Below are 10,285 nucleotides of genomic sequence, written 5' to 3' on the forward strand. Positions count from 1 at the left end.
TCATTTACATTTTCTAAATACATAAAGCTGTTGAACATTTTTTCATGTGCTTAGTTGCCATTCGTAACATCAAGAGGAATAATTACGACGTTATAAACTCAATTTTGAGTTCTTCATGTCTTAATTTTGTAACTCTATGTATAGGCAATCAGTTTGCTTTTAATCAGATTTCCTGACACAGAATCTCTCTTTTATAGGGTGAGAAGCATCTTGGACTTCAGTCTGACCTACACCTTTTCATGTGGTCTTTTAATCACACTGCTTCTAATTGGCCCACCTTCTCCTTCACTGGTATGCCTGGTCTGGAGGCTGCCCAAGTATGGATTTCCACTCCCTTCTGTCTCCTGTACCTCCTAGCCCTTATGGGAAATGTTCTTCTGCTTATCCTGGTTAAAGCGGAACATAATCCTCATGAACCTCAGTTCTGTTTTTTGGCTGTGCTGGCCCTTACTGACCTAGGCCTTTCATTGTGTACAATGCCTAGTGTCTTGGCTATCTTCTGGTTCAATGTCCACTACATCGGCCTGGATGCCTGCTTAACCCAGATGTTCTTCATCCACACCCTCTCCTCAGTAGAATCAGGTGTCCTGGTAGCCATGGCTTTTGGCCGCTTGGTAGCTGTCTGTGCTCCCCTGAACTACACCGGCTCCTGACGCACTCTACCGTCGCCCGCCTTAGTGGAGCTGCTGTCATACGCGGTGCCAGCCTGCTGGCCCCTCTGCCTTTCCTCCTCAGGACCTTTCCTTTTTGTGGGGCCAATATCCTCTCACACTCTTATTGCTACTACCCTGATATGCTGAACTTGGCCTGTGGGGACGTCACTTTTAGCGGTGTCTATGGATTGGTGTTTGTACTCTTCACATTTGCAGTAGACGTTGTCTTCATCTTAGTTTCATACGTGAAGATCTTGGCCACTGTTATAAAGCTGGGGAATCAAGACAGAAACTGGAAATCACTGCATACCTGTGCCTGTCACCTATGCACAGTATTCGTGTTTTACCTGCCCCTCATCAGCTTGGCAGTGCTGCATCGCTACACCCAGAACACTTCCCCAGTTCTGTTCACCAGCATGAGTAATGCCTACCTCCTCATGACACCACTGCTCAACCCTCTTGTCTACAGTCTCAAATCCAGGCAGATCCAGGCTGCTCTGCGCAAGCGATTTTGGGTTCAACGTGTTATTGCTAGAGAATGGCATTTTTCTCTATATCAGAAGAGACAACCAAAGCAATTTATAGATTCAATGCAATCCCTATCAAGCTACCAACAGCATTCTTCACAGAGCTAGAACAAATAATTTCACAATTTGTATGGAAATACAAAAAACCTCGAATAGCCAAAGCGATCTTGAGAAAGAAGAATGGAACTGGAGGAATCAACCTACCTGACTTCAGGCTCTACTACAAAGCCACAGTTATCAAGACAGTATGGTACTGGCACAAAGACAGAAATATAGAACAATGGAACAAAATAGAAAGTCCAGAGATAAATCCACGCACATATGGACACCTTATCTTTGACAAAGGAGGCAAGAATATACAATGGATTAAAGACAATCTCTTTAACAAGTGGTGCTGGGAAATCTGGTCAACCACTTGTAAAAGAATGAAACTAGAACACTTTCTAACACCATACACAAAAATAAACTCAAAATGGATTAAAGATCTAAACGTAAGACCAGAAACTATAAAACTCCTAGAGGAGAACATAGGCAAAACACTCTCTGACATACATCACAGCAGGATCCTCTATGACCCGCCTCCCAGAATATTGGAAATAAAAGCAAAAATAAACAAATGGGACCTAATTAACCTTAAAAGCTTCTGCACATCAAAGGAAACTATTAGCAAGGTGAAAAGACAGCCTTCAGAATGGGAGAAAATAATAGCAAATGAAGCAACTGACAAACAACTAATCTTGAGAATATACAAGCAACTCCTACAGCTGAACTCCAGAAAAATAAATGACCCAATCAAAAAATGGGCCAAAGAACTAAATAGACATTTCTCCAAAGAAGACATACAGATGGCTAGCAAACACATGAAAAGATGCTCAACATCACTCATTATCAGAGAAATGCAAATCAAAACCACTATGAGGTACCATTTCACACCAGTCAGAATGGCTGCGATCCAAAAGTCTACAAGTAATAAATGCTGGAGAGGGTGTGGAGAAAAGGGAACCCTCTTACACTGTTGGTGGGAATGCAAACTAGTACAGCCACTCTGGAGAACAGTGTGGGGATTCCTTAAAAAACTGGAAATAGAACTGCCTTATGATCCAGCAATCCCACTGCTGGGCATACACACTGAGGAAACCAGAAGGGAAAGAGACACGTGTACCCCAATGTTCATCGCAGCACTGTTTATAATAGCCAGGACATGGAAGCAACCTAGATGTCTATCAGCAGATGAATGGATAAGAAAGCTGTGGTACATATACACAATGGAGTATTATTCAGCCATTAAAAAGAATACATTTGAATCAGTTCTAATGAGGTGGATGAAACTGGAGCCTATTATACAGAGTGAAGTAAGCCAGAAAGAAAAACACCAATACAGTATACTAACGCATATATATGGAATTTAGAAAGATGGTAACAATAACCCTGTGTACGAGACAGCAAAAGAGACACTGATGTATAGAACAGTCTTACGGACTCTGTGAGAGAGGGAGAGGGTGGGAAGATTTGGGAGAATGGCATTGAAACATGTAGAATATCATGTATGAAACGAGTCGCCAGTCCAGGTTCGATGCACGATACTGGATGCTTGGGGCTGGTGCACTGGGACGACCCAGAGGGATGGATTGGGGAGGGAGGAGGGAGGAGGGTTCAGGATGGGGAACACATGTATACCTGTGGCGGATTCATTTTGATATTTGGCAAAACTAATACAATTATGTAAAGTTTAAAAATAAAATTAAAAAAAAAAAAAGAAGAAGAAGAAGAAGCAGAAGAGACAACCAATTTAAAAAGTGCTGTTCAGGATCTGCTATGTGCCAAATAGTATGTTAGGCATCATGAATTCAAAAATAAAAAGACTCAGGCCTTTCCCTCAAGCTAATCTAACTATGGAGGGAAAGAGAAGCAGAGGGCTTAAATAAATGATCTTAACTGATCATGAGTGATGACTGTTTGGTAGTGCTAAGGGGAAATGGCAACAGAAACTCAAGTTCAGTGTTTTTGGTGTATGAGTTGCATGAAATCATGTATTCACAACTGCTAAATTTAAGTGTATGATGCTGGATTTTCAAAGACCAAAGAGGGGCTGATTTTACTGAGAAAACAAGATTTCACCTGACTCTTAATTGCCCATGTTGTTTAAGTTGAAGCATTATAAAAGTTTAAATTGGTGATAAATTTATGACTCTATGCTTAATAGTTTTGACCATTTCTTAGGGTTGGAGTACTAGTTGATATCTCAATCTGATGGTTTTTAACCAAAAATAAAGGAGCTGTATGAAAATAAATAATATATAAAAATGTGAGAAATGGTTATTCTTACTCATCGTCCTACTTCATTCAGAATTCATACTTTATTTGGATTTTGTTTGGTTTCCCACTCCATACTGAGAATATATAGGGCTACATTTTGGCTTCTGAAACAAGGATTTAACTCCTTTCTCTAACTTTCCAAGAGGAAAAATGAATTATTCTCTTGGGGTCAACTCTTGAGGTTAGTCATAAGCAAATGAAGACTTGTCTTGCTGAATTAGCTTAGAAAACAAATAAAAGACTTACTTGTTAATGGAAATGAATAAACATACAATAGCTTTAGCAAGAATTTCAAACTAATTTATGGAAGTTCTAAGTAAATTTCAAAATGATCTCTAAAGTAATCAAAATATTTTTCATATTTGTCTAGTATATTTAGTAAGGCAACAGAGTCATACAGAAGGCAAAACTATAATATTCATATAGCTTCCATTCTATTAATGAAAATCATGGAACAGCAGCAGACCATGCACCTAAATATAATTAATGAATTGGAGACTCGGTTTAAATTATGCAAATTAGGAGTAAAGTAAGCCAGTGAAGACTGGGTTTATTAGAAATTTCTGCCTGAAAGACTGAAAAGATCATGAAAAGAAAGACCATGGAAGCTTAATATCTATCTCAATTTCAAAAGCATTCATCTACTTGAAATCTGTTATATATTAACAGAATAGAGGGAGTAAAATATATTTAAATGTATAATCTTTGATCTTACTAAGAGGTCATTTGAGATATACCATGAGTACCCTCAAAACATAAAATAAAATTCTGATTCTTTGTATGCTTCTACAAGTTTTAAAATCTGATTGTATATTTTTCTTTATTGAATCTTTCCACTCAAAAGCGTTTTAACTCTGACAGTCTTAAGTATGATGATAGGGAAATAGGGATCATTTCTCAGCATTGTTCCATTTTTTGAAGACTGCAGATAAGTTTCCTTTGAGGAACTCCTTATCTCTCTGTATAGCTTGAGTGAGACCTATAATAACAATATTTTAATAAATCCCTCTCCTGATCTTTCAACTGCAGAGATTAAAAACTGAAGAAAAAATTCTCCCCCTTTACATAGTATGCTGTAAAGAGCTTAAGATTACTGTTTCTACTGAACAGTGAAGGGACACAAAACCATTTACAGAACATCTTCCCCAGTTATGTGATTATCTACATTAGGAAAAAAAATGAGTGTAAAACAAGATAAAAGCAGATATGAGGGATTGCTTCAGAAAGAAAAAGGGACATAATGACGTTGAGTGCTAAACCATGGTCCCTAAGATCCTTTAATTTAATCTGTGCCCTATTCTGGTATTTTAGTTTACTTATGAATTGCTTTATGTATAAGTTAAATAATTAAGCAATTAATGGTATGTTCTATCTTAATGGCATGTTGTTGCCTTAAAGTATGACCATTTTATTCCTGTGTTGTCTCACTCACTATGTACTAATAATCTAAATAAGAGCATTTTGTCTGATTCATTTGTCCCCTAATGTGTGGCATATAGTGGATGCCAAGAATAGTTATGTAAAGATACAAAATAAATGGGAACATGAGAAAGTGTAAGAAACAAAGGACAGAAGGTGATAAGTAAAAACAATTATACATGACTATTGAATCCATAGATTCATAAATTAATATCCACATAATTAATTAAAAGTGAATGGAATAATAATAGCTGGCTCTACTCTGTGATAGTTAATTTTCAGGCATTATTAGCATAAATAAATAACTTAATGCTTGTCTTTGAGGTGACAATTCTGAGCAGATAAATATATGATATACACAGTTATAAAACAGGCAACCTAGTCTGAATTCCTTTAAACATTTATAAATGCATACATTTTATATTTCAACATATGAAACATATATTAAAATGAACCTCTAAATATATCTTTGAACTTTAGAGCAACTGTATTATTTGCTGGTCATCTTTGATATCACCATCTGAGCAATAAAAACTATATTCTTTTATATTTATCTTTAAATCCTGGATTGACCCTTGTCCTTATCATATTTTTAGCTTGTAATATAATAGTTAATATTTATTGAACTTTTATTATATACCAGACATTGTGGTAAGCATACTCAATAAGTTATGTGTAGCATAGCACATTTCTTCTTGCAATGTTCTTAGAAAATAGATACCAGTATCAACTCTTTTTCCATTGAGGCACATTAATGGTCATTCACCATGTTCCGGGGATACATAGCAGATAAATTACAGAGTCCTGATTTTACTTTAATTGATACATACTTATCCTCAAATTAATGTGAAATCCAATTTAATACAACCTGAGAAATTTAAGTATGATTACATAGATGGCAAATTTTAGGTACAGAAGATTTGTTATATTTTTGCTTTAATCTCATTGTATTTTTGTATCAGATGAAGTTTAGATTAATGTGGTTTCAGGAAAAATCATAAAATAAATTTCAACACAAAATATAAAAATAAAACCTCTTGTCTCCCATGGAACTATTTCCCTTTATAATATCTCAAACCCACCAAAGATAATAACTCTCTGTATAATAATATAAATACCTTACTTTTAACCAAATTTGAGCCATATAACTATATATAAGGGATTCTCATACAGAAAATATTTGTCAAACTGTTTGGATTGACATGGGGCTTCTAGATAAGTGAGTGAACTTTAGGGATACATAAACTTTAGAGAAACATAAGGTGAAGGTGAAGGAATCTTTAGAAATATATTCCTTGATCTAATATTTAAAACTAAAAGGGAATCTCCTACTTCCAAAAAGATTGTAGTAAAATTACACAAAGTGAAAGTGATAGTCCCTCAGTTGTGTCTGACTATGTGCGACCCCATGGACTGGAGCCTTCCAGGCTCCTCTGTCCATGGAATTCTCCAGGCAAGGATACTGGAGTGAGTTGCCATGCCCTTCTCCAAGGGATTTTCCTGACCCAGGGATTGAACCTGGGTCTCCTGCTTTGCAGGCAGAGTCTTTACAATTTTGAGTCACCTAGGAAGCAAAATCACACAGAAACATACCAAAGGGCGGACTTCAACGCACAAGAAATAAATGTCTATCCTGTTTCTTTTTACAATATCCCTGACCTTTTGATCATTTACTCAAAATACTTCTACTCTGTTCTATCTTGTCTTAAATTTGAACAGTCTACCTAGTGCACTTCTAATCTGTTTTGTTTTCACACTAGAAACCAATGGGTTAAGGACAGGTGTGAGAAAAAGGAAAATATTGGACATGATAATGGAGTGGTATCTGCCTATTCTGTGGATCAAGGCTATGGCATTAAGTGGGACATAGAAAATGAAGACAGTGAGAAAGTGGGAGACACAAGTTTTGAGCACGTTAAGGCATCCTTCCCTGGAAGCTATTCCCAGAACTGTCTTCAAGATTAGAGCATAAGACAGAACAATAAAGACAGAATCAACCCCAAAGGAGCAGAATACCAAGGCCAGCCCATAGATAATGTTCACATGAATAGACCCACATGCCAGCTTCATCACACCAGGGTAGAAGCAGAATGAGTAGGATAGAACAATATTCCTACAGAAGGGAAGCTGTTGGAGCAGAATGGCCAAGGGGATCATTAGTTCTGTCCCTCGAGCCACAGCAGCCAGGCCCATCTGAGTAATGCGGGAGGGAGTCAGGACTATGGTGTAGTGTAGTGGGTTGCATATGGCTACAAAATGGTCAAAGGCCATAGTCAGCAACATGGCTGACTGCATGAAAGAGAAGGTGTGGATGAAGAACATCTGAGCCAGGCAACCATGGAACTCAATCTCTCGATGGTTGAAAATAAAGACTTTAAGAACAAATGGGCAGTGTAGACATGTCTATGTCAGTGGTGGCTAACAAGGACAAGAATACATATTGAGGCTCATGAAGGCAGGGAGTCTTATGTACTATGTGAATGATGATGCTGTTCCCAAGGATGGCAGTCACATACATGATGCTCAATGGGATGGAGATCTAGTAATAAGATGCCTCCAGCCCTAGAATTCCTGACAGAAGGAAGAAGGGTGTTTGATGGTGGGTACTGTTGAGCATGGACATGATGGTTAAACCTGAAAAAAGAGAGTATGTGTAGAAAGTCAAGCAGTAAAGTTAACTCAGTTTCATTCCATAGTTGAAGAGAGAATTTAGAGGCAGAGGAGGGTAAATTCTGTTGTATGAAGAGAAGAATAGGGTTGAATTTAGTTTAATTCAAAAAGCCTATGTAGTATTTTTAGGTCATTCGTAACTGTTTTGTGAGTATATTTGTTGATGCATTGGTAGCATCCAAACCCTACCAGGTAAACTATACCAAAGGATTTTAAACAGAAAGATCTCACAGAACAAATGGAAGATTCACAAATGACATGATTAATTTAGTCATTTTAAAACATGCAGTGGGGGACTTTCTTGGCAGTTCAGTGGTTAAGACTTTGCCTTCTAACTCAGGGGGTGAAGGTTCAGTCCCTGGTTGAGGTGCTGGGATCCCACATGCCTTGTGGCAAAAATCAAAACAAAACAAAAACAAAACAGAAGTAATATTGTAATAAATTCAATAAAGACTTTAAAAATAGTATGCACCAAAAAAATTCTTTTATAAAATAAAACAAAACAATGCATTGGAAATGAGGGTAAAGATGGGATTTATTAACACGTTTAAAACAGTGTACAAATGGGAAGCAAAGCCTGCAGTACCTGAATGCTGGCTTATGCAATATTCATATGTCCTGTCTCTCTGCTGATGGTGTTAGAAAGACAAGGTGAGGTCTAAGCAAGGTAACCCCACAAGTGAAAAGTCCTTGGAGCCAGCACTCATGCCCACTCTATCAGGCACACCACAGCATGTATGTATGGCTACAGCTTTAATTTTTCACTAATAAGGCTGCCCAACATGCATAAATTCTTCCCATATTTCTTGGGCTGAGAATATGGCGACCAGAGCAAAACCACAATCGATGTTATTAATGGGTGACTGATTTAGTTATGTATAAAATAACTGTCATTCTAGGCATGCTATTATCATACTTCTGATTTTTTTCTATTCATTTTCTATCTAGAAATAACATGTTTGTTCTATCATATATTTCATATATTCTGTATTTAGCATGTCTTAACATGACCTACAACTTAGCCACTATCTATATTTACTGTAACTTATTAATGTTGCCTATGTCTTATCAACTACTTATTTGTTCTGCATAATAGCACTTAACAAATAACATACATTCTACCTAAATCTCAAAAATACAAATGTATTCAATTCGTATGCTTAATGCAGATCATAGCTTTTATCTACTCCACTGTCTTCTTTTCTGTACTTGAATTGAATAGTCTCCAATCATACAACAAATACTCATGACTACTTTTTGGGATATGAAAGTTCTTGCTTGAAAAGAGAGAGAAACAAATTGTATAAACAAAAGAAACAATAAAGAAAGATTGGAATAGACAAAACTGATAAAAGAGAAATAAATTAGCAACTGTTTGTGACCAAAACCCTTTCAAATAAGTACAATTAGAGACAGAACAATGGAAGCCTGAGTAACACAGAGTTACCAAATATTTGTTGAGCACTTATTTGACAGGATCTCTAGGTGATACAAATGATATACAACTTATGATCCCTTCTCTAAAGTCTCTTGCACAGTATTACACACTGGGGAAAAGATGAATCAATTCAAAACTAGGAACAAAGAAAGACATTATAAAATGATCTCTCACTGTGTTATTTACAGAACTTTAATCAGTAGTTTTTCCTCAATCATTATTTTGATAATGACTTCACTCCAACAAAGAGGAAGCCGGGTTTATGGTTTCAAAGCCAAATTAAAAATGAAAACAAAGGAAAACAAAAGCTAAAATCTTCTTAACAGACTTGTGTGTGCTTAGTCACTCAGTTGTGTCCAACTCTTTGTGATCCCATGAACAGTAGTCCACTAGGCTCCTCTGTCCATGGGATTCTCCAGGCAAAAATACTGGAGTGAGTTGCCATTTCCTTCTCCATAACGGACTTAGGGGATAAACAAATTCCCAAGGCCATGTGACTTTGAGTCAGTCAGTATTATAACCTAAATTTTCTGTCCTACTACTCTGTTCTTTCAATAACACCCTTGTTAAGTTATAAAAAATAAATACAAATGGTATACAGTGAAAGGGTACTAAGTGAGGAGTCGTAGAGTCATAGCAGAATTCAAGGAGAGAATCAAATATGAGCTTGTATTTGGGTGATGAAAAATTTTAATTAGAACAAGTGAAATCACTTGTTCCAGGTTGACTAATTCCAGGCTCACTGACTTATAAGAGCAAAGATATAAACAAAAGCAAAAATGAACAAGCAAATATAGCAAAAGTATGGACATCAGAATAAGACTTATTAGGGCAGGGCACAAGGAGTATGCTTCTGAATGATATGAAGAGTTGAAAAAGAAATGATAATAAGATAGAATAGATGGTATAGAGTCTTGTTAGAAGCCATAGGTTGGGGTAAAGAGGATGTGGTATAATTAGGGGTTTACTGAGTATCAGAATGCAAAATCATCAGTGCTAAAGACAACTTGGATTTACTGCAAACTTCTTGGCTACTTTTATACCCACTAAGAGGTCAAGTGGTGAGAACCTACACAATTGTATTTGATCCAGCAGAGAGAGACATAGACAGGAAAAAGTGGAGGAAAAACAAAACAAGCAACAAAAACAAACAGGATTCAGTTGACAGTATAAAGGGGAAGAAGTTCCTTGTCTCTCATTTTACACCAAAATTTTGAGCCTGGTTTCTGGGTTTAGAGAATGACATTAAAAGACATTTTAGG

General features: G+C 36.7%; 2 pseudogenes; one reads left to right on the forward strand and one right to left on the reverse strand.

The window, feature by feature from the left end:
* Positions 1-239: 239 nt before the first annotated feature.
* Positions 240-1,255, forward strand: LOC123329609 (annotated as a pseudogene).
* A 5,355-nt stretch (positions 1,256-6,610) lies between these two features.
* LOC123329643 lies at positions 6,611-7,538 on the reverse strand (annotated as a pseudogene).
* Positions 7,539-10,285: the final 2,747 nt, after the last annotated feature.

The sequence above is a fragment of the Bubalus bubalis genome, chromosome 16, assembly GCF_019923935.1.
Source record: "Bubalus bubalis isolate 160015118507 breed Murrah chromosome 16, NDDB_SH_1, whole genome shotgun sequence".
Classification (NCBI taxonomy): Eukaryota; Metazoa; Chordata; class Mammalia; order Artiodactyla; family Bovidae; genus Bubalus; species Bubalus bubalis.